This window comes from Triturus cristatus, chromosome 11 (genome assembly GCF_964204655.1).
Source record: "Triturus cristatus chromosome 11, aTriCri1.1, whole genome shotgun sequence".
In the NCBI taxonomy this organism is placed as follows: Eukaryota; Metazoa; Chordata; class Amphibia; order Caudata; family Salamandridae; genus Triturus; species Triturus cristatus.
The window spans coordinates 960,698,841-960,723,967 of record NC_140594.1 but is presented as its reverse complement, the minus strand read 5'-3'; the positions used below and the strand labels follow the sequence as shown (position 1 = coordinate 960,723,967).

At 49.0% G+C, this 25,127-nt stretch overlaps 1 long non-coding RNA gene across 1 annotated transcript in view; it reads right to left on the bottom strand.

The window, feature by feature from the left end:
- Window positions 1-19,805, bottom strand: part of LOC146785745 (uncharacterized) — a 208,880-nt gene extending 189,075 nt beyond the window's left edge. Inside the window, exon 1 of the long non-coding RNA XR_014970661.1 lies at window positions 19,697-19,805. This is a non-coding gene — a long non-coding RNA (uncharacterized LOC146785745). The remainder of the gene's footprint in view (window positions 1-19,696) is intronic.
- Between the last annotated feature and the right edge of the window lie 5,322 nt (window positions 19,806-25,127).

The following is a 25,127-nucleotide window of genomic DNA, read 5'->3' as shown; positions in this document are numbered from 1 at the left end:
GGTCTCACTCTCGCTCTCAACTCCTCCGCCTCACACGGTTCTCCGCTCTCTCGGGGCACTTGATCTGGCGCGAATCCTGAGTTTGGCGCAAACAGCGCCACTTTTGAATTTCCTCTCCGGCGCTCTTCCCCACGGGGCTCAACGCGATTGGGATGTCGCGGAGCGCGTTCAGGGATCGCTGGTCCTTGGGAAGGACGGCGATCGTGTCAGGGCTCGTGTGGTGCACCAGCGACTACCTCCACACCTTGCCCAGGGACGGACCACGTTTTCTTCGGGGTTCAGGGGAGAGCATGCCGCTCATCCCACCTTCGTCGCCAGCTGTCGTGTCGTGACCCCCCCAATGACGACCGACACGAGGATATCTTTGAGGGAGCTTTATTCTGTTATCCTTACTGTCTCCCGTCCCTACTCTAACTGCCCGCTTCTCGTGTTGCTCCTCCTCTTCCCCCTTACCCAGATACTCCGCCCCCCTAGCTACTAGACTGCACACAATCTTACAAGGCTTAAGTGCATACTTTTGAGCAGAGTCTTCAGATCTGGATCTTTTTTGTCATCGTCTCTGTGGTCAATGTTCTGTGCAGGATCTTTATCCGGCAGCTTGCATGCACGTCTGGATTCAAATGGCAGTTCGGGCTGCTTAGGTTCTGTCGTTTTGCCAATGTTGGCAGGAGGACAATACAAAAAGAACCACTATTGGGTGGAACAGGGCCTGAGGTGCTGTGATGAAAGTTTGGTCAGGCTAGGAGAGCCCATATTATAAGTATGCAACGTTTTAATGCTGTTAGGCATTGGATTAGGGGCAGCCAATGAACCAGGCACTTATAGGTGTTGCAGGGCAGTGTCTGTGTGTCTTGAGTTGTCGCGAGGCTGCTCCATACAATTTCTTTCACAGTGTTTGTGATGGTTTAGTCACTGTGACGTAATAGGGCCAAAGACTGTAGTTCCTGTGGTGATCCACTGGGACCAGCAGCTCATCACCGGTCCAGCCGCATTTTAGTTAAATCTAGTTGGAGGGCTGTCAGTTCTTGGTCAATTTCAGCATGCCCCCAACTGGGTTCTTCACATTACCTCTCTGCCACTAAGCACCTCCAATGACTAAGTGCAGCAATGGGACATGGCTCAAGCAGGCGAATATTGCAGGACCTCATATCTACCACTGAGGCAGCTCTCACAGCAGCTTAGTGCCAAATGTTGCGGTCTGGAGAATGCTCCCAGGAACCATGGTTGGCCAGGTGGGATGCTCACGCCATCCCGACCCATGCACAGTGGTCAAAGTGGGCGGCATCGGCAGGGCACGGCGTCCCCCTACTTCTTTAATTTCACAGAGTCCGTTCCCCTACTTTCTTCTTTTAAACATGCCTCCCGGACGGCAGAAATCGACACGGGCCGTTAGTTAAGGCTCGGCTTTTGGGGACGGGTAGAACAGGCAGAGAAGGAAAAGGACTCGGTCGTTTCCTTCGTGCCCAGAGAAGGCAAGGACAGTGTCCAGCTCTCCTGCCACTTGCAGCTGCCCCTTCCCCCTCTTTGTTCCCCCTCTTCCCTCTCTTTCTGTCTCCTCATTTAGTGAAACCGAGACTTCAAGAAACAGGTATTAACTTTAGAGTGTACTACTTGGCCTTGCAGGCGCAGTTTGCACATCACTGGTTCCACAATAGCAGCCACGGATGTATGATATTACAACGCGGGTTTTTACCACGCATGCAGTTACATCGCATGCATTACAACGCATGCGATGTTACAACGCTATGCCATTAGAACGCAAGTCTTTACATCGACTTGCGCTAGATGGCGTGCTGACATTAAAAAAGTTTAATTTACTATTCCAACTGCAGTCCACTTAACAGTTGGGAAGGTGTTGGGATAGTAAACTACACTATTTGTAATGTTAGCACGCCATCTAGCGCAAGTGGATGTACAGACTTGCGTTGTAATGGCATAGCGTTGTAACATCGCATGCGTTGTAACGCATGCGATGTAACTGCACAGCGTAGTAATAACCGCGTTGTAATGGCTGTTCCCCGCAGCCACCCATCCCATTAGGATTTGCAGACTAGCTGCTACTTTACCATTGAAAACTGCACAGATGAAAAAGTACCTTGAGTCCAATAGAGGAATATACATTGTTGAACGCACAGTATGGGCATGTTTGAGACCGGTTGCGATGTATGCGATGACTGATGTACTCCCCCGCAATGTCGCTATTGAACAACCCTCAAACTATGCCAGCTTTTGACCCAGGGGTACTGAAGGAGCTGTGCACACTCCAGAGACACACACTGAGCAATCTTTTTTATAAGCAAGACCTTCAAATCCTATCAGGAATATCTGGATGACATGTCTAGGATGTGTTGACACACAGGTGTGTCATTCAGCTAAGGACCTCTTCCCCTCGATGCTGAACGATCCCGCAGCGCTGGAGCTCCTCACTTTTATCATGACGAACCCTTAACCAACTTGGCTGATTACCACAATGTAAAAAGCAGTAATGTCAAAAATGGTAGTAGGTGATGTGCAGTGCAGAGCGGACTTTAATGCACAAGAATCCCAACCTTCTCTTTCCTCCTTTCCTTTATTTGCTCCCCCGTGAAATGGATCCAAAAAAGAAAAACACTTTTGCTGGAAGCCTCGTCTTATTCTGAAATTTTTCAATTTCTAAGTGCAGCCTCGGGGTGGAGAGAAATAAGACATTCAAAATACAAAAAAATAACTAACTAACTAAAGCAGGACAGAGTGGTTGCAAGGTGGCCCGACTGATTTATTCACACCTTATCACATTCGCGCCACTTTACAGTGTGTGCCAGTGAAGCGCTACTTTTGTTTGCTCGTCGCTCTTTGAACGTCATTGTTTTCGCTGGGTGGGAAAGTGCACTATTCCTGAGGTACTGAAATACCTGCTTGATGGGTGAATTGGAAAACAAAATGCATACCACGGCTCTGTATTCACAAATGTCTTTTTAAACCATACTGCTTATGTTTTGTAAGGATATAAGCAATGGGCATTGAAACGGGCCCCTTCTGGCCCCTGTAGTTGTGGCCTTAACTTTTCAGGCAAAGCACTCTCTAATTTCTGAATATTGAGTATAAAAAGAAAAAGGTAACCATGTTGTTCGTGCTTACATTTCACATGCCTTACTTAATCTTGCATTCCCTATGAATGTTTGCTTTTTCTAGGATGTTGTTAATTTTTTTTTAGGCAGCCTATTGCCCTTGACTAGTGCGTAATTTGAATTGAGTCACATCCAGGTGTTTATAGCGGGTCAGTGCTGTGCAAGTTTCTCTCAGTGGGGCAGTATGGCATTCAGTGGGGGCGAAGATGTGGCACTATGGTCAGAGCTGCTGAATTTGGAACTGGGTAACCAGGTTCAGCTTTCATGACCAGTCCCCCAGACCACTCTCCTGAGGGAGCACATTCCCATGCTAGACAGAAGGCCCCGCAAGATCGTAAAAGCCCTGGTGACTTAGCACCAGTATGTGGACTCTAGCAGTGGCAAGTGTGGGTTAACCTTGAAGGCGTGTCTGCCACAATATATTCCAAAGTTCACCTCTAGTCTTGCAGGCAGGCCTATGAAGCAGCAAACCATAGAGTGACAGTGACTGTCACTGAGATCACAGGACCCTTGAGCAGGGTGGCTCTAGGGCAGTGTGACTGCTCCTGGCGCTGACCAGCCGTGGTCTGTGCAGGGAACAGCGGTGGGGCAAAGGGGCCTGGAAAGGGGGGATTTTGAGGGGCGATGCAGAGGGAAAATTAAATAAATAATTAATTTTCCCTCTGCATCGTCCCTTGAAATCCCCTCTTACCCGGCCCCACAGCCCCAGTGCTGTTACCTGCACTGACCGCGGCTGGCACTGACTTCAGGCGGGGTCGTCGTGTTTGCAAGAATAATATGGTTTTAAATGCACTTGCTGCCTCCTTCCTGGCCTCCAACAATTTTCGGCAATAATAAAAATATCATGATAACTCTAGTGAATAATGTTCTTAGTAGAGAGAGATGGTGTTTTGTCTAGTGGACATTTTGACTCATGGAAAGGAAGTGCAGAGGGTTAATGTGCCTACTGCTAAGAAAATTTACCATGCAGATCACAAAGTGCACATAATGTAAATAGGTCAGTGGGTTACTGCTTTTGTCAGAGAGACCTTATTGTTACTTGCAGTTAATAAGTTAATAAGTTAAAATCCTAACATAGAACAGTGAACTCTTAACTCTCATGTAAAAGCTGCATGCAAACTGCATGGTATAAATTAGAGCGTTATGTTTTTTTCCCCAGTCTTTGATTATCCTAATGTTGCAGAAAAAGGGTTAATTTCGGTTGAAATCAATTCTGATTATTCAAGAGAACCCCCAACCATGATATTACGTTTTCAATTCTGAGTTTGTGTTTATCCAGACCAATCATTATTAAACTATGCTACCTATTAGTATGGTTATCATGTGACTCCAACACCTTGTAGTCCTTTGTTTTATGTAACATTTCCTATACAGTAATTTACACATGCATGATTGATTGTCTCTGTGTAATATCTGTGATGTAAAGTGCTCTGATACCCTATACTGTTATTAGTGGTGCTGTACATTTTCTGATACTTTATTATTTTGACATTATTACACATGCTAACAGTCTCTGCAACGAGTTTTCCTTATTAGTACCAGTGGAACATACAACTGCAGCAGTGAGAAAGGTGACCAGTCAACCTTTGCAAAGGGCCCTCCACTTAACAGCGTTACTGGCTGGTGACGGCTGATAGCCAGAAACCGGTCCTAGGATGCTTGATTCCGGTCCAGGGAAGACATGGCTTGGCAGTTCGGGCTGGACTGTTCCCATGAGGCACAGGGTCAAGACTGATTTGCATATGGCCATGTCTAAACTGGGGTGGTGTAGTGGGCAAAAGAATGATGGATTTAACCCAGATCTCTTGACTGGGGGAGAATGTCTGCATTGTCAGCATTCCGTCCATCAATTGTTTGTTGTAACGCTTTTCGCCCTAAGTGGGATGGGTATTCCCAGACGTGGGACCCGTGCTCACTACGCCACTGGAGTCAAGCTATCCTGGCTGATGACGGCTGATAGCCAGAAACCGGTCCTAGGATGCTTGATTCCGGTCCAGGGAAGACATGGCTTGGCAGTTCGGGCTGGACTGTTCCCATGAGGCACAGGGTCAAGACTGATTTGCATATGGCCATGTCTAAACTGGGGTGGTGTAGTGGGCAAAAGAATGATGGATTTAACCCAGATCTCTTGACTGGGGGAGAATGTCTGCATTGTCAGCATTCCGTCCATCAATTGTTTGTTGTAACGCTTTTCGCCCTAAGTGGGATGGGTATTCCCAGACGTGGGACCCGTGCTCACTACGCCACTGGAGTCAAGCTATCCTGGCTGATGACGGCTGATAGCCAGAAACCGGTCCTAGGATGCTTGATTCCGGTCCAGGGAAGACATGGCTTGGCAGTTCGGGCTGGACTGTTCCCATGAGGCACAGGGTCAAGACTGATTTGCATATGGCCATGTCTAAACTGGGGTGGTGTAGTGGGCAAAAGAATGATGGATTTAACCCAGATCTCTTGACTGGGGGAGAATGTCTGCATTGTCAGCATTCCGTCCATCAATTGTTTGTTGTAACGCTCCACTTAACAGCAGCACAAGTCACATTTTTTTAGGAACTTTTGATCCGTTTGAGCTATAAACAATTTACTAGTTAAAATCATCAGATTATGCAGCAGATGATGTATTATGTGGCAAATATGGCAGAGCCATAATTATGTGGAAAACATTTGCAAACTAGGATATTTTGCCATTCATGTTTGAGGAAATAGAGAGAAGTGCTGATGACAAAAACTCCATGGCTCGGAGAGAAATGGTTTGCGATTCCACCTTTCAGGATATTTGGGACATTCTGTGATTGGAAACATATCCCACTTTGTGAATGTATTTTAATGTCAATAACTAAACTTTAAATAAACATGTGTATCCATTGGTTAAATTGAATAACGTATTAAGCTGTAACTGGTTAGTGAAATGGGAAACAAATACTAAAAATTGGGATATTTTGCTCTTTCTGCCACACCTCTGACTCCGCCCACTGACCCAATCCACAGGTTATTCCCGCTCTCTGATTCTCCGCCCACAGTTCCCCTACTTCCCCCCCCCACTTCGACCACTGCCCATGCACACTGAGCCGTGGGGCCCTTAACAGCAGCTGACATGGCCCCCCAACGCAGCACCAGACAGGCATCTGGAACAGCAAGCACGGGTGGCCGTCCTTTCAGCTCCAGCAATATGGGTTGTGTCCAGGACTCCCCACTACTAGTTTCATTGTCGGCACTTTACTTGGATGGAGAACAAACCTCACTCGCAGATTCTGACCCCCGCCGCACACCATAACTGAGCTCCACCACCTGCTCCTCAATTGGCTCAGAGTTGCAGTTTTACCAGTATTTTAGCAGTGCTTTCACAGCGTTGCCTGAGGGACAGCAAGGCAGTCTTTCTTTTACAGAGCATTAGACGCCATGGTCTTCATTTTGTCAGTGCCATTTCAAGTGCGTATCAGGTGGGTTTAGGTGTGCATACTGCTTTAGACAGGTTTGCAGTGCCTTTTTTCAGGTTCTCCCACACGTCCCGCAGGGCTTTAAGAGGGATGAAAAAACTATGTGGTCTCTCAAAGGGGCGTGGCCAACGTAATTAAGGGCGTGGCTTAAAACACATAAGTTGAAAATCTGTGCTTAGCATAGTGTGCCGCCCGACTTGTATTTTGCTGTTTCTGTCATTGCATCCTGATATAAGATACAACAAGTAACATCATACCTACAACAAGTCAGGACTATTGGCTTTATTAATGGTTGTTAGTCGCATAAGATAAATAAGCAGCAACTATGGCTTGTATATAATATTGAAAAAGCTTCCATTTAAAGCTCTGGTCACACCACGACAATGTTGCTGCTCCTGAGTTTCAAAAAGAAAAGTGAAATCCAGAGAGAAAATGACTCTCTTTAAAGGATTTCCCTTCCCCTACAACTAGCATTGGATCATACTGCCAGAACGGCGGACATCTTGGGTGAGGGCTGAGGATCGGTGCGGTCTAGTCGTCACAAGGACGCTAGACCGGTACTTAAGCTGGGTAAATTAGGCGGCCGGTCATCTTTGGAAATCACTTCTGGCAACACAGAGAAGCGCAAGACCACTGCAAAGCGTAGCGCGCTCATTAGGAGCACTATAGCATATTTTTAAAGTTCCCGTTTTGATCTTTAATTTAAAATTGTTTGAACCTTGTACCTTGATTTTATATGTCATCTCATTGCCACCGCCACATACCTGCACTTAAAACTTGAAAAGCACCGCGTTTGGAGCGGGTCCCTTCCCTCATTTGCAGTAGCATTGGATCATACTGCCAGAACGGCGGACATCTTGGGTGAGGGCTGAGGATCGGTGCGGTCTAGTCGTCACAAGGACGCTAGACCGGTACTTAAGCCGGTCATGCTGACGCGCAGCGGGTACGCGCTGCGGGGTCGCCGGAGCATCGCCGGAGTCACGCCAGAGTCCAGCCCGTCTGCGCCCGTCCGCGCACGACCGTGCACGGGGGCTCGGACATCTGGCTATAGGATCACTTATTCCCCAAGGGAGCTGCGCAGTCTGGTGAGAGGTGTCCGGACTGCGTAACCCTGAATACGATCAAGACCCATACTATATCTCACCCTCATAAGGTCATCCCTTTAGGTCGGTGCTCTATATTGAAGATTGCTAGTTTAAATACGAGATCGCTCCACTGCCATCATGTAGAAGTATATAACCTACTCCAGGACAACGACTTCGATGTCCTGACCCTTTCGGAGACCTGGCTGGACGACAACTCGCTGCCTGACATCATTGCCGCTCTCCCAGGGGGCTATGATGCCATATGGCACAACCGTCCGGGAGGTGCTCGGGGGGGTGGGGTAGCAATCCTCTATAAAAAGAGCCTGTCAGTCGAGTTATTGTTATCTGAATCAGTGGACTTATCTGACTTGCTTGGGGTAAAGTTAATAATGAACAATGTCTGCTGGGTGATCCTGTCAGTATACCGCCCACCAAAGTCTACCCCGCTTTTCTATGACCTATTTGGACCCATTATGTCGGACTTATGTACCCGATATACGAAAATTTTGGTGACAGGAGATTTTAATTTGCACTGGGATAATCCCCACTGGGACTTGGCCACACGCCAATTGGATACCATAATGACTGCCCTGAGCTTTACACAACTTGTCGATACTCCCACACATATTAAAGGCCATATTCTTGACCTTGTGTGGACGACAGACACAAATGTCATTCTTAAAGATGTTACTCACTGTATATGGTCTGATCACCATCTAGTATCATGTAAGATACCTATTGATGGCCATATACATAATACATCACTGGAAACCAGGAGTACCCGTAAATGGACTGAGGTTGATCTAATAGCCTTAACCAAGGTACTACTGCCAACGAACCTGTCCTCAGTTCTGGAATATAGTCTGGACCAAGAATACATGGATCTAACACAGAGCCTGGCCCAGGCCATTGACCAAATAGCGCCAGTAAAATCACAGCTGATAAGGGGTGCTGGTAAGGGGGCCCCCTGGTTCACGCCTTTATTAAGGGAGCATAAAAGAAAGCTCAGAGCCTTGGAAAGGGTTTGGAGGAAAACCAAGCTAGATACAGCTAGAAACCTCTACAAAGTCTCCCTTAATTCATATAAAAAGCTTACTGCTCTAGCTAAAGCAGAGTATTATGATTCCCGCCTAAATAAGGCAGCCAACATCCAGAAAGAGACATTTAAAATTCTGTCAGAGTTAAGTAAAAAATCTGACAACTCCAAGTCCCCTATAAACTGTAACTCCTTTCAGGCGTACTTTTTAGAAAAAGTGAAGGCCATTATCACGGAAATAAAGAGTGGGTTGTTAAACGGAACTGCCACAACTTCAATCCCGCATAATCTAGCTGATTGTACCATTACAGCATTTCCAGAGCTGGATGAGTTGAGTCTGGAGAAACTGATGGGAAAAATTAAATCTGGCTCTCCAGCAGATCCATGCCCACCCGGTGTCTTTCGGGTAGCCCGTCCTTTATTGGAGAAATGTATTATCTCCCTCCTCAATAGATCTCTGGAAACAGGATATATACCGGTGGAATTTAAGGAGGCACGTGTAAGGCCTCTACTGAAGAAACCCGGTGCAGATCCTGCAGTGTTGAAGAACTACAGGCCTATTTCCCAACTGCCTTTCCTCTCTAAAATACTAGAACAACATGTATTAAAATCCTTGTCCCTGTATCTGGAATCTCACCATCTATTCCATGAGCGGCAGGCAGGATTTCGAGCTCATCACAGCACCGAATTGGTGATGCTCTCGGTGCTGGATGAACTAAGAGGCATGGCTGACCATAAGAAACCGAGCGCCCTGATTTTGTTAGATCTATCAGCGGCGTTCGATACGGTCAGTCATGCCTTACTCTTGGAGAGATTGAGAGACTTTGGGATCAAAGGGCTGGCCTTTAAGTGGTTGCAATCCTTCCTTTTGGGAAGAACACAAAGGATACAACTGGGGGATCAAACATCTGAGGTGGGGAACTTAGACTGTGGGGTGCCACAGGGCTCTGCCCTGTCTCCGCTGTTATTCAATCTCTACCTACAACCTTTGATTGCATCACTGGCCAGCAGGGGCTGTAGAGTCTTCAATTACGCGGACGATACTCAGCTGTTGCTGAGTATCGATAACTCAAGGACCGCACAACTCAACGCTCAGAACATATTGAGGTACACTGTACAATGGATGACTGGAAATCTATTAAAGATCAATCCAGATAAGACCGAGGTATTGGTGATTCCATCCACCGCCTCACCCTGGAGTGACCTCTATTGGCCAGCGGAGTTGGGCCCTGCTCCAAAACCAAGTAGGAACGTAAAGAGCTTGGGGATCAAACTGGATTGCGACTTGTCAATGGCCAGTCAAATTTCATCTGTGGTGGGTAGCTGTACAAATATCATCCGACAGTTACGAAAGTTAACCCCTGTCCTCTCCCAATCAATGATGCGCTCAATTGTAGCAGCAACCGTCATCTCAAGGATAGACTACGGAAACGCTCTCTACCTTGGCCTACCTAAAACTCTCACTAACAGATTGCAGGTCGTGATGAATGATGCTGCACGCCTCATTTTTAGACTCCCAAGGAGAACTAAGGCCTCTCCCCTGCTACACAGCTTGCATTGGCTCCCCATTAAAGAGAGAGTGGAATTCAAAAACTTATGCACAGTTCATAAGGCTATCTATGGTCAGGCACCAGCCTACATCACTGATCGTCTAGAGGTGTACAGCCCAGTGAGAACACTTAGATCCTCAGACTCTCAGCTTCTGGTCTGCCCCCGTTACAAACTTGTAACTAAGGGAGGAAGAGCCTTCTCAGTATTAGTCCCTCAGCTATGGAACACGCTGCCTGAGGTGATGCGCAGGGAGGGGAATCTCCTGCGATTTAGAAGGATGCTAAAAACATTGCTGTTTAAAAGAACCTTGGGTGTAAACTAGATCAAAGAAGTGCCTTTCATTCTGTGTTTGCCTAGTTTATTGTCAGTTACCATCGATTTCCGCGCGCCTAGAGACCTGTAGGTGATTGGGCGCGATATAAATCCAAAATAACAATAACAATAACAATAACTCACCTGATATGACGTCATGACGTAACTTCTTCAATAGTGAGAAGTGAGCAGTGTGAGCACGCGCACATCGATGTGCCTGCTGTCACTGCAGTCCAGAAAAATACGGACCACCAGGGCACAAAACAGAGCCCGATAGAGACCCGTTTCGAGGCCTCCTTTAAAAAACTGCAGGTGCTCAGCACCGGTGAGACCCGGCCCACTTAAAGCCCTGACGTTCAGCATATTTTTGTGGCATCCTCTGTTGTTTTTCTTCCCAGCTATCGCATTATTTACAGCTTTGCTCCTCCTCGGTCAGGGGAGCTCTTCAGTCAGGTGGCCATCTTGATTACCATCAAGCCACACCCTTCACCCCTTCATGTTTAATTTAAGTATCTGTATGGGACATGAAATCTAACTGCTTTTACTATTCCTTCTTTTGCAGCTTTTTTAATGCTCACTCATCCGACACCAGCCCTAGCCTCCTCTTCTAACCTCCCTCAAAACCAGCTCTCCCAAGAATGCAACCTCATCCACGACCCAGATGCAGAACTGGGTTCTAAATTACATCCTGACACGTTTCAACTGATCAACTGCACCCTTTATGAACAAATAAGAAAGGAGATTAAAAAAAATGATGTTTGCTCATCGTGCCCAGAGCTAACATATTGCATGTTCTGTGTCCAAATCCTGCCTCTAAAATTTCTAAAGATCAGGCAACAGTTTCAGACTGCCAATTTATAAAACAGCATGCTGTCCCCATTGACAACCGACATCTAGTACAAATGCAGCATCATTATTTATCAGCAGGCACAGCCTACTCTGCACCCCGGAGGCGTAGGAGTAAGCCTAGTATGCCCAGAGTGCATAATCTTCAGGCTTGAGTGTTCTTGTCGTGCACTGCTGCTCATTGTTTCCTGAGGCACTCGAGCTCCCACATCTGGCATATTGCTTGGAAAGATAAAAATAGGTCACTTGAACTTCCTGTTGAAGCAATATCCTATCCACGCTGAAAAACTCAGCTGCAGTAACTTGACCACAAGCATACTGCAGTCCAGGTTTTCCAACCTTCTTGAATACCCGCTGAAAACAGAACAGATTGCGACTGACACTTCAAGACCTTTGGGGCCTCATTTGTGAGAAGTGTTGCATCGCTGCGTGAAAGCGGCGATGCCTAGCTTCTTAGTGCTCCCTCCTTGCAACATGATGGATGCGTCATATTTACTGTATAACGTATCATGCCGCAAAAATTGGCGGATACAGACGTTTCTGTCGCGGAAAAGTGGAGCATTGCTAAAGTGTGTCTGTAAACAGACGCAACTCCAGCAATGTGTCCTTTGCCCCATGTGAAAAGGCCTGCGTCACCCTTATGCCTGCGATGAGCCAGGCGTAAGGTTTTGATGCATTGGGAGCCCAGAAGTGGCACAGTGAAACTTCTAGATTTCGCTGTGCCACTCCTATGACCCTTTCATGCGGGGGAACCAACACCCTGCATACATTATACCTGACACAGGTATAATGTAGCGCATTGGTTTACAAAGTATCGCATCTGCCTAGATTTGTCACTTTGTAAATATGGCGCAACATGGCGCATTATTTACGCCGCCGAAGCATCAGAAATAGTGATGCAACAAGGGCATAAATGTGATGCAGGCCTTCATAAATAAAGCCCTTGATTTTTAAGTTAATTTGTAAGTCATTCAGTCAGTCAGTCAGTCAAATACACTTTATTCGATTTGTTAAAATCATAAAAGACATACATTTTACATACATACAACATAAAAACAACCAATGATATGTCTAAAAATCAGTACAGTAGAAAACATTTTCAATTAGTGCAAGACAATTAAATATGTTAAAATCTACTTAAAAACATAATTGATTAAAATAGTGCATTAGGTGGGACTTTCAATTTCTTGATCCTAATTGCCGCCACTAAAAAACTGGCCACACAAAAGATGATACGGGTGGAGCCCAAGAGCTGGAGATAGATTAATGCAGGCCTAACCTGAGTAAAGCCAGCCTCTCTCAGAATTGGTGACAGATGTTTTTTCCTTATATCCCTGTATGTCTCGCAAAACATGATAAAATGCATAGTATCTTGCTGCGAAAAATTATCACAGTTACAGGGAGGGCCCACTTCTGGTTTCGCCCATGATCGGTAACTACCCAGAGTTAGATGGATCAAATTAAACCTAAATTTGGTCAACAAGAACCTATGTAAGGGTTTAAAAACAAGTTTGAGATAAGGCTCTAGAGAAGGAGAAAAAATTAACATAAAATGCGATCTAACAGCTGGTTTCTCGAGTTCCTGCTCTTCTCGAACCAATCTGACCCTATCTAAAAATTGTATCTTGATCCAGTTGACATCCTCCCTACTAATACAAGATGGCGACTGGAAGAGTTCTATGCGGCCCAGCTGTTGAAAGGTTTTTTTCAAATAAACCAGCCAGGGTATTTTATTAGCCAGATCCATTGCCATAATGTCAGACATAATGGCATGATTCAAGGTTAGCTCTGGGTTAAGCCATGTTTTTAACCAAAAGATCAATGGGCCAAGTTTCAACCTGTCTGTGATATAGTCCAAACCCACCTCCGAATGAATAGAAAAGGTCGGGGAGGATTTAGGGACAGACAAGAGGTATCTAATAAATCCATTCTCCACTCTTTGTATTTTTTCCACAGATACATAACCCCACAGAGGTGAACCATAAGAGGCAATCGAGATACATTTGGTGTTATAAATTTTCAAAAGAGCCTCCATAGGCCTAGACTCAAGCCTCCTTGAGAATCCCATAAGGGCTGATGACGAACGGGCCATGGATATACTCTTGCCCTTAATTTGGGGGACCCAAGACCACTTTTCGTCAAAAAGGACGCCCAGGTAGGGAAAGACAGCCACCCTGGAGACCGCCTCCCCTTCACAGAAAAAGGTTTTTACTTTTGACCTACTTCTATGATGACCAACCACCATCGTGTGTGACTTTTTGGCATTTATCTTTAGGTCTAGTTGGTCCATAAAGGCCCCAAATTGGTCCAACAATCTTTGAAGGCCCACGCCTGTACGAGCTAATAATACTGCGTCGTACGCGTATAGGAGAGCTGGAATTAAAGTCTCTCCTACACGCGGAACATCAGCCCCCACTTCCACCAGATGTTTTCCCAAGCCGTTGATGTAAATGGTAAAGAGGAGGGGGGCCAGGATGCAACCCTGGCGCACCCCCCTCTCTCACTTAAATCGTCTCGTGCACCTACCCTCCCTGGTGACCCTGACCACAGCAAACAGCTCCTGGTGAAGGGATGCCATAAAATGGACGAGTGTTTGATCAACCCCAAGCTCTAATAGGATTAGCCACAACTTAGACCTATTTACCAAGTCAAAAGCAGAGGAGAGGTCCATAAATGCCAAAAATAAAGACCTCTCCTTGGCCACCGTGTACTTGGAAATCAGGAGGTGGAGGTTCGAACATTGGTCCATGGTGCATCTTTTCTCTCTAAAACCATACTGAATATTAGAGAGACCCCCATTGCTCTCTATATTATCCCTTAGCCTATGCAATAAGACTCTGCCCAATATCTTAATCGCAGAGTCTAACAGGGAAATGGGTCTGTAACACCCCGGGTCATCGCGCTGCCCCTTTTTGAAAATCGGCACGATGATTGAGGTAGCCCATGTGGAGGGGAGAATATTACCATTTGCGGCACAAAAAACGTTAGTTAGCACCTTTGCCCAGAATTTCGGTAAGTGGGTGTAAAAATCTGCTGGCACACCGTCAGGTCCAGGTGCTTTATTTCTAGAGGTCTCCAAAATTGCTTTCTCCACTTCCTCACAGTTAAAAACAAGGGGAGCACACGCAAAGGCCACTGAAGGGTTATATTGTGTGTCGGTGACTAAATTACCATAGACTTCTTGAAAATGGAGCAGCTATTTAGTATCGCTAATTACACAGTCCATTACAGTATTGTCTGATTCTGAGAAAAAGGGCTGCTTAATGATAGCCCAAAACTGGCTGCTATCACGCAATACATCAATTGTAAGTAATTTTTCCCATGCATCATTTTTAATAGCATTTTTCCTACTGGTAATGGTTAGCTTATAATCCTTCCTCAATTTAGCAATAAGGGCCTTATCTCTCGGGGTAGATAGCAGTGCTTTTTTTAAAACCCTATGGGCTTTCGAGCAATTTGAGTCAAACCATTTGCGTGGTTTGTTGCCTTGCTGACTAGGAGTCATCATCAGGTCATTTGATATTTGGGCACATATTCCCTCGAAAGCCCCCATAATTTCTGACTTTGTGGCTTTTGTATCCTGACAAATAACTATATTGTTCTCGATTTTGGGGAGAAGAATTTCAATAAAATTTTCCGGGACCACCTTTGCCCACTTGAGTCTTCTCCCTCGATCCGTTGGTGCTAGGGCAGTCACCCCACGGAGGGAGCAAGACCTATTGCCCATAAGTTCACCCCAGAATAACTCAAGCAACAGCGGATTATGGTCACTATAAGTAGAGACAATCACTTTATAGGTCACTGCCCTATGTAAAATGCCAGGAGTCAAAAAGATATAATCAATAACCGAGCCATGGTCAGACCCCTTATAAGTATTTGTGCGTATCCCCCCCTCAGTATTAATCAATTCCAATATGTTAAAATTGGCCAACAACTCTTCAAGGGCCTCCCCTATTTTGGTATGCTCAAAATGGGGGGCCAATGAGCCGGACGGTCCCTCATGCTCACCAAAGTGGCATAGATCGCCACAAGGGTGAATATTAAAGTCACCCATTAAAATAAAATCGAACTGAGTGTGATTATTTAGACTGAAATTAAACAGGAATTTTTCCAATGCGACAATATGCTCATTCCCATCTTCCCTTTCCCAGGAATTATAAAAATTAATTAATATTAATTTATGGGTGGTAGAAACTACCCATTCCACAATTAAAAAGTTAGGCGAGCCCGACTCGATCATTTTTAATGACCCTTGTAATTTTAGTGAAAAAAGGGAAATAAGGCCACCTTTAGCTCTACCCGCACTACTGGGGGTTGCTGGAATAACAAAGCTAGTGTAACCATCCAGCCAAAAACTAGGGGAAGACTCACAGGACTCCTGTATGGCAATAATGTCATAATTGGCAACAAAATCTAACCAGGCTGTGTCTGTCCTTTTTGCTCTAATACCAGCTATGTTCCAGCTGATAAGTTTACAGACTGCTGGTACATCGGTTTTAGAGGCCCAATGGGAATCTGGCGTTATTAAGGCAGACCGTCAATCCAGTTCCTCTATATCTGAAAGGGGAGAAAAACGGTTGCTCAAAGCCGACCCAGGCCCCATTCCCGCTAAGTGCACAGGCCGCAAATGGGGTCTAGTAATAACATTTGGGCCCCCTTTACATGATTTGGACGACGATTCTTCCCTAGACATTTATCACCTGGCACTGTACTCCGAAACCATCCTTCATTTTCTGACCTACATGGGACGTTGTGTATTAAGGGTAATAGATGGTGTGTGTCAGGAGGTGGGTAAAAGAATCCCAAAGGGACTGGTCTCATAGGACCAAAGTCTGAGATCACCGAGCCATCCCAAAACAATCTATCAGCCGTATCAGGGGTGTCGAAATTAACTATGACACAATCCCCATGTGTGTGCTTAGTAGAATTTCCGATCCAACCCACCCTTCTTGCCATATTTATCCTGTCTGAGATGTTCAACCCTCCACTGGAGAATTCTGCACACCATTGTTTAGCCTTATATATTAGGTCAGTGACGTGTTCTGATTCTCCCAACTTAAGAGGGGGAACTCCTATAAATGTGGCGACTAGAGGAGCAGCCTCCGGGGGCAGGTTTATGATCAGATGACAGCCTTTTGCCCGGGAACTAATAGGGAAATATTGTGGCAGTGAATGTGTATCTGAGGGGCCTGGGGTAGGGTGGATAGGATCCAAAGTACTGGGCGCTAAACAAGAGGCCCGAATCCCAGGGTTGTTTGGAACCACACTACTGTTAATCAACATAGGACTGCCCTGGCTTGCTGAAACATTATCACTATTGCCTAAGGGATCCCCAGACACTTTATAGGGTTCCCGGGTCAGGGCGTAATTGTTGGCCAAAGTTTCAATAAGAGCACATTTCTTTAATAAACTCGCTAAGCAAGTATTCAGTGTCTCCACAATGTCTTTGGCGATGCCCACCAACAAAGGTTCAATGCGGTCAATGAACAGTCTCTCTAGATGGTCACCAAGATCATCCATTGGCACAGGAACTATTTTTGGGCCCCAGCTGCCTTCTTCCTCCTTTTTATAGTCGTCCTGGACTCAGGGATGGACGCCTGAGCCTGCTGTGGCAGGGTTGGTACAGAAGTATTGACAGCAAGGAGACCAATGACCTCAGCCTCACTGGGGTTATGGTTCAAAATCAAAACCACAACCTCAGGTTCCAGAGAAACATGTTGTACATGGATAATGTCGCTATTAGCCAAGGGAGCTGGTGAGATGGGAAGTACTGTGCCAAGCTCCTGTTCCGCATTAGCAATTTCCTTAGAGAGGGCCCCCACAGCAGAAGAAAGATAAGATATGATAGGAGCAGACTGTCTCGGTAATTTGGCCTTTTTTCCTCTCTCCGTATTTGAGACATTTTTGCGCTTACCCATTGTCAGGTGTTGGGGTCCGGGCCCAGCCCTGCCTCATCCTGCCCCGGACGGCCACAGACGGCCCGCCCTCTGCCCGGGCTCAGCCCGGCGCTGCCCGCGCGCGTCCCGCGATGCGGGAGGTGCTCCGAGTTCTTAAAGCGCCTCCAGGCGCGTTAGTGGCGTAAATGTTGTGCGCCGGACCCGGGACTGCTGGGCAATGTAGTGCTGGCGGTTCCTGCCGTTCCCCTCACGGCACTCTGGGTTTTGCAGGTAATACTGCCGTGCCCCTCATGGCGTGCGTTGTTTGCGGGCCCCCAGGAGCTCTCGGCGCTCCGAGTTCTTAAAGCGCCTACAGGCGCGTTAGTGGCGTAAATGTTGTGCGCCGGCTCCGGGACAGCTGGGCAATGTAGTGCTGGCGGTTCCTGCCGTTCCCCTCACGGCGCTCTGGGTTTTGCAGGTAATACTGCCATTCCCCTCACGGCGTTCGTTGTTTGCGGGCCCCCAGGAGCTCTCGGTGCTCCAAGTTCTTAAAGCGCCTCCAGGCGCGTTAGTGGCGTAAATGTTGTTCGCCGGCCCCGGGACTGCTGGGCAATGTAGTGCTGGCGGTTCCTGCCATTCCCCTCACGGCGCTCTGGGTTTTGCAGGTAATACTGCCGTTCCCCTCACGGCGTGCATTGTTTGCGGGCCCTATATAAGTCATTCATATTTCTGGCAGCCTGATCAAGTGAGGTTGCGTCATGTGAAGGTGTCTCCCTTCATATTTGCCCCTCACCGTTGGTACTTTTGTTTTGCTCATTAAAAACACCCGGTGCTGATCCAAGGTGGAGACTCATCTTATATTTGCATGTCAAAGGGAATGCGCCATCTAAATGTTATCTTCTGTGTGCGGCAATGAACTGACTTTGTGTACTGCAGCCACAGTTACATGCACAGAAGACATGTGACACACCTGCCTCAATGCTCATTAGTGAAAATGTGAGTTCAAACACATACAAAAAATACCCAAGTATTTACACACCTGGACTGGAATAACACCTCATCCACAGGTTCCATGCATCTATCGCAGTAATGAGGCTTCGTCTCCTCCCATCAGCATTCCATACTCTGTTTGAATATTAATATTTAGGAGGCTAAAACCTGCACATCAGCCTTCCATTCCATATTGCTTTATTCAATATTAATGTGGGAGATCGCAATGTGCAAGCACACAGAGGCAGACCTGGGGACTCTAGGCAGGCATGATGTACGCAGAATCATCTCTGGTGCAGAATTGATGATCAGAGATTTACTCGCTGAAGTATCATTCAATTTCAGGTCCTCTGCACACATTCAAATTACACCAAGTATCTCAAACTGACTGATTCCTCTGATGCCAGATTCCTCGAAGTAGATGAAAGTATGAATTATGTGATATTATTTCCACTTGTAGAGTGCAATTTCTACCAAAGAGATTTCCTGGCGCTGAAAACCATCCACTGCTTTATGGGAACTGAATAAACACACAAGACAAAAAACAGAACCAAGCAAATGGGTAACCTAGAGAGTGCAGAGACAGGTTTTCAGTAGCTTTTACCTGAAAAAGCCTGTACCGAAAAAGCGTGACCGTCAATTCGAGACTCCCTGAGTTTGGGAACAATAATTGAGGAGAAAACTCTGTGCAGATGAAAGCATGTAAAATACAGCACAACTGTACATCATCACAAACACTCACTTCTACTGCACAGCTACACAGATATCCCAATACTCTGAAAATGCGTCTGCCTGCAGCCCACGTAGTGTGCCCCTGTAAGAATCCGGCCACATCTCCACGCACCATTCACTGGGACCCCTTCCCACATGAGTCCCCAATGTCCTTCACTTCCGCAGCATCATTTCCGACACGCAGTGGTCTGGGGCAAGGTACTTATACGCCACCACCCACTGGCAATCCTCTTTGTTAAACTGCTGGACACAATGTTGTGTCGCGACCCCTGGGTCTGGAGGTACAGCAGGCGTCAGTTTTGTGGTGAGCGCCGGGCTAGGACCCACGGCCCCGTGATGCGCCACATAGCCATTGGCACCATGAGTGCCTTAGTCAGCCTGACATTTCAACCTGATTTCAATGCATCCATTCCCCCGCCGCCTCTCAGTTATCTTTGTATAGCTTGCTTGGTGGGAGGGCATCTAAGTGTGGGGCACGGTGATGGTGTCGGGTGCTCAGGCCCCAACTGACAAGGTACTGGATGGAGGGCAGAGGTTATGCACTGCTTAGTACTTTGTGTTATGTGCTTCCTCTCCCCTATGTCTCACTGCAGGCTCAGGCATGGTATGCGCCTACACTCGAACTTCTCTCGCTTTGGGTGCTCTATGTCCCGCTAAGTAATCCTTGTGGCTATGGCTGCCATCCAACCCCGCTCCTCACCGCTTGCCCCACCAATTTTAAGAATACCTGGCAGGGTGGGCGTGTCGGGCTTCTGGTTGGGCGTGGCATGTGTGGGCTGCCCGTGGTCCACGAACCGGACCCTCATAGGAGGGCAGCCGCCTTAGTGCCACATGAGGGCACACGAGACAGGCTAGTGTGTGTGACCCCCCCTTGAGGGGTCCGCGCGCAGCGTCACTTCCGGTAGGGTTGGGCGGGGATGAGGTATAAGGGCCTCTCCAAACCCACCTGGCGGCCTCTTTGTCGCTGCCCTCGACACCGTTTGGTCGTGCTGCTGGTCTGTTGGACACACTGTCCTGAGGTCGGGTTGTGCGAGGTGAGTGCAGGCAATGCCCCAAACCCCCCGGTCCCACATCTTGCCACCCCCGTGGGGACTCCTTCTCCACGGCATATGCCGGTCTGGCCCCAGCAGCAGGCTGGCGGTGTCGGGGCCGGTCCGTGCAGTTGGGGCTGCGGGACTAGGGGCAGGATATAGGGGATTTGGTGATCCCAGCCCCTCATCGCACGGGCGTCCCAATAGGTACCTAGCAGACCGATTTATAAGAACTGCCGTAGACACCGTTAGACGAGTGCTTGGTAGAGCTGCTAAGGCAGTTAGTCCGTGAGCCCTCCCCCGTACCCAAACTGCCCTGCACCACCCGGCCATAGCCTGGGTTGGAGTCGCTAGGGGGGGTATGCAGCTCCCCTGTCCTAGAGTCAGGCTCCAATGCGGTTGGGATGCACCTGGGTAGGGGGGTGCAGCAATCAGGCCCTTCCCGGGGCCTGTCAGCCCAGGGTGTGCAGGGTGGTATCTCATAGTCCCAGGCCTGGTCCCGTGGTCACGCGTGGAAACTATGCTCCCCCTCCACCCCCCATTACAACAAACCCTCCACTCAGGGGGACGGGCCCCGCAATAAGCGATGAAGTGCAACAACACCCGGAATGGACTGCATGGCCGAGCGCGGCCACGGGTAGCGGCCCGGTCATCACGGCGGTGGGTTGGGGGCATAAGTGTAAGCACGGCAGGCCGGTGGCCAGGGCACGCTATGACGAGTCAGCGGGACACCATCTCTCGGGGGCGCGGGGTCTCCTGCACCCCCGGCTCCTCATAGGATTTCCTTATGCTGGATTGAGGCACGCTGGACAGTGCTCACCGGGCCTGTTCTAGCCGTCTGACGTGCCGGTTTTGGTATCTGGGTCATCAGCCGGCAGTAGGTGGAGCTGGACTGAATTTCCGGTCATCCGCGTCACGTGGCAAGAGGGGCAGTGCGAGTCCTCACGGCCAGCAGTGCCGGGGCGGCGGGCAACACGTCGACTGCCGGGCTCTAGTGAGGGTCACACCTCCCCTCCCTCGTCTCTATCATGCGGCTGCACTGAGTGAGCCCTCACTCCCCCAAGGTGAGTTTCCAGCTTTACTGCTGCAAAGTATCGGGGTCAGTGGGCATTTGTATGTTTAGAGACAGCGAGGAGGTCAGGTTCACGGCCTTCGTGGGGGTAGGAGTATGCAAGCGGGGCAAATGTCTTTCTCCAGGAAACTGAATAGTTTTCATTGAAGGGATTTAGTGTGCTTTACCATGGATTTAATTGGCCATTACTCCTGGGCAGAGGGTTGTCAGCATGCGCCCGTAACTGCCACAATTAGTCTTGGTTATGTCCCAGAAGGCGCGATGCGCACCGTTGTTGCGAGGGTTTTTCGCTACAAGTGTCTGTATGCTGCACCTTGGGCCGCAAGCACATCAGAGCGCGGATAGGCAATACTCAACACCTATCATCTGGCCGGACATTACCATCATGGCCCCGCTGGTGCCTGGGGGAAGCGAACGGAAGCAGGAAGCCATCTCCCTCACGCACATGGGGGTTGGCAGGGGAGCACAACTTCGTAGCTTACAGAGTGGTCAGCATTGGGGTCGAGCATGGTCGTGTATAGCGGAGGGTCGGGCAGTCCTGTAACGCATCTTGCATCTCTGGAGCGTGCAACCTACAGCCTAGGAACAGCTAGTCTCCCTGGCATAATATTCAGCGAACTAAGTGTTTTGTGTTCTCTTGTGACCCCAAGTAGGCAGGGGAACCGATGTCTGACCGGGCACACTGTATTTCCTTCCTTTGGATCCGCTTGGAGGGGGGCCCGACTGTAGCGAGGGAGCTACGAGTATGAGCTGCGGGATCGCCTGATATAGCTCATGGAACTAACAACCATTGACAAAGCCATCTGTCCTGACTTGTAGGTATGATGTTACTGGTTATTCATAAATCGGATGGAGCGTGGTACCCATCTGCAGGGCTGATACTCTAATCCCCGGACAGGCATGCTTTCAAGGATCGCTTCATAGAAGATGTGGCCATGGTTATGCTTGACCCATTGGCCCGGGTGCCCTGGGTGACGATTGCAGGCAGGCACCAGGAATGCCACGCGCTCCAACCCGCTCCTCTTTTGAGGTTTTGCTGTTTTAGCGGGGGCCTGACGGAGCAGAGACGAGTCTGCGTTGCGTGTTTGTAGTCCTCCACGGCACTTGGTGCGAGGAGCTAGCCTTCAAGTAGGTCCCAGCCAGGATGGGTCTCCGTGGTGCCCTGCTGCGGGGAACAGACAGCAGAGGGCGGGTGCGCTGCGGAATGTGCCTGGCGTCGGCAGGAGTCGGGTTACAGCGGCGGTGGGATCGACTGATCTCCCCTCTTCCTGCAATGCTCACGCTGCCGCTGATCAGGAACATAGTGCCAATATCGGCAACCGTTATCATATCACACATCAGTACATAACCATAATAAAACACATGACACTGAATGTAAGTGGAGAAATATTGCTGCAGGTTTATTAGCATAATAAATATGCAAACACGGTGGGTTATCTTACGGGCGATCCCAGGGCAGGCCAGCCCCATGCCGCCTGCCCGTCTGATAAGCCTAGAGTCACCATGGCAACGCCAATAGGTGTCTACCAAATGTTGGGAGGGTCCCCCCCTCCCATCCGTGGACCTCCAGTCCACATGCTTCACCACGCCCCCCCGTGATGGGTGGGCGGAGCATACATGGCAGCCCCCGGTTGCTCAGACCCACAACCGCCTGTCGGTTAGCGGGGCGCCGTAGGTCTTCCAGTGGACACGCTAAAAGATCCCTGGGTATCCTGGCTTAGCACCACACGGTGCTGCTGCATGCTATACCCCTTGGTATGTGCAGACCCTGGATCGCCCTGTAACTCCTCCTGCAACACAAAGTGAAAATTGTTAGAAAAAACTTCCCCCCCCTTCTTGTCCCTCCAGATGCCGGGTAAGCGGATGGGCGGGCAAGGCAAACGAGCGGACAAGAGGGCGAGGAAGGGGCGGGGACCGAATATGTACCCCCCCCTTGGCTCCTCCCCGCCGGAAGCAGCTACCTGACTGGGGTCTCCCTAGGTCAAGCCCAGGGACACGACCTCCCACCCCTGTGCCTTCCTGTGGCACTAAGGCGGCCGCCCTCAAGGGGGCGGGCCGCTGCGCAACCCCCCCCCCGGGCAGCCTTACATAGTGCCAATATCGGCAACCGTTATCATATCACACATCAGTACATAACCATAATAAAACACATGACACTGAATGTAAGTGGAGAAATATTGCTGCAGGTTTATTAGCATAATAAATATGCAAACACGGTGGGTTATCTTACGGGCGATCCCAGGGCAGGCCAGCCCCATGCCGCCTGCCCGTCTGATAAGCCTAGAGTCACCATGGCAACGCCAATAGGTGTCTACCAAATGTTGGGAGGGTCCCCCCCTCCCATCCGTGGACCTCCAGTCCACATGCTTCACCACGCCCCCCCGTGATGGGTGGGCGGAGCATACATGGCAGCCCCCGGTTGCTCAGACCCACAACCGCCTGTCGGTTAGCGGGGCGCCGTAGGTCTTCCAGTGGACACGCTAAAAGATCCCTGGGTATCCTGGCTTAGCACCACACGGTGCTGCTGCATGCTATACCCCTTGGTATGTGCAGACCCTGGATCGCCCTGTAACTCCTCCACAGCCTTGGGAGTGGCCACCGTCACTACCAGGGCCCCCCACCAAGGTAGACTTATTTACTTACAACCTGCTGCAGACAAAGCTTCCCCTAGGTCCAGTAGGAAAAGAACCATGCCTAAACTAGAGAGGAGCACCCCATCTCCCTCCAGGCACCCTGTGGACTTGGCGTGCATAAGACCATGCCTGATAAGGCCAAGACCTCTTTGCTCTGCGCAACCGCGCATGGCTCCAGGTAGGCCTTTTTCACCTACCGCATGCTGATACCGGGCTTCTCCCAGGTCCAGCCAAAACAAGTCTACGCCCAACCGGGCCAGCGGCCAGCATGCACCATCCGGACAGGTTCCCTCATCCTTTCTAGATTCCACCGGGGATTTAACTGAAATGACCTTAAACCTAAAATAGGCGATGGTCCCAAGTTGCCTTTGCATGGCTTGCAATTCCCCTTGACAAGACACTCCTGCCTGGCAGTGCCACTGCGGGAGGTAAGCGTTGCAAGGCCCCTTACTTCCTCTTTCACTCCGTTGGAGTACGCCCAACGTATTCCCTCAGTCACCACCAACTGTAAAGCCTTGCCCCCCCAAGATTCTGCTAGTATACCAGGGAGAGACAGGACAGAGTGACCACAGAGGAGAACCAACGTGTAAATTTCTTCTCTATTTTGAATACTGGGAAAGCCAATTAGTCTCCTGCTAATTTGTAGCTATAGAAGTGTTACCCCGGGGGTTTCCCTTAATCATATGAACCGAATCTCCCCCGTTGGAAGGCCACTACCACCACCTGCATAGCTGCCAGCCAGTGCTGGAGGGCGGGAGAAGTTACCCGGTACTGATACTCGCATCCAAGGTACCTGTTTCGTCGAACTCAAGGGCGGGCAACTAAGTGAGCAACCAGGCTCAGCCCTAGTATCCAGAGGTCAAACCCAAGCTCCTCCAAGTTCTGCTCCTTCACCTGCCTGTTAACACGAATCCCAGGGCAGACCACCGGCCTATAACCCATGCTTGGCCATGCCTGAGCTAAAATACCTCTGAACAGCATGACAACAGGCTAACCACCAGCATTGCGTTCTGAACGTTTCTGACACTGCCAGGAAACATGCGCATAACTAAAACCACTGGCACCATGCCAAAAAGCATCAATTCAGCCTTCTATGAATGCAAAATGTGCCCTTGTGGCGATCCGAGTAGTGCTCCCTCCAAGCCAGCAGCCCTACCCAGGCAACCCGCACCCTCTTGGCACTGGCACACCCCCGCCCCAGCTGCCCTAGAGTGCCTGGTAGTGTGTAGCCACAACCTCCGTTTCATCACTGACGTTATATCGGGGTAAGATGACACATCTAACTCTACTGCTGAGTGCCCGTTGCACCATCGCAAGTATGCCTTTGCCTGCTCAGAGTCTGGCTGCAAAGTTGGGTGACAGACACCCCAGCCCAGGGCGAAAATGGCAGCTTTACAGTTTCTGGTGCTATAGACGGTCCCT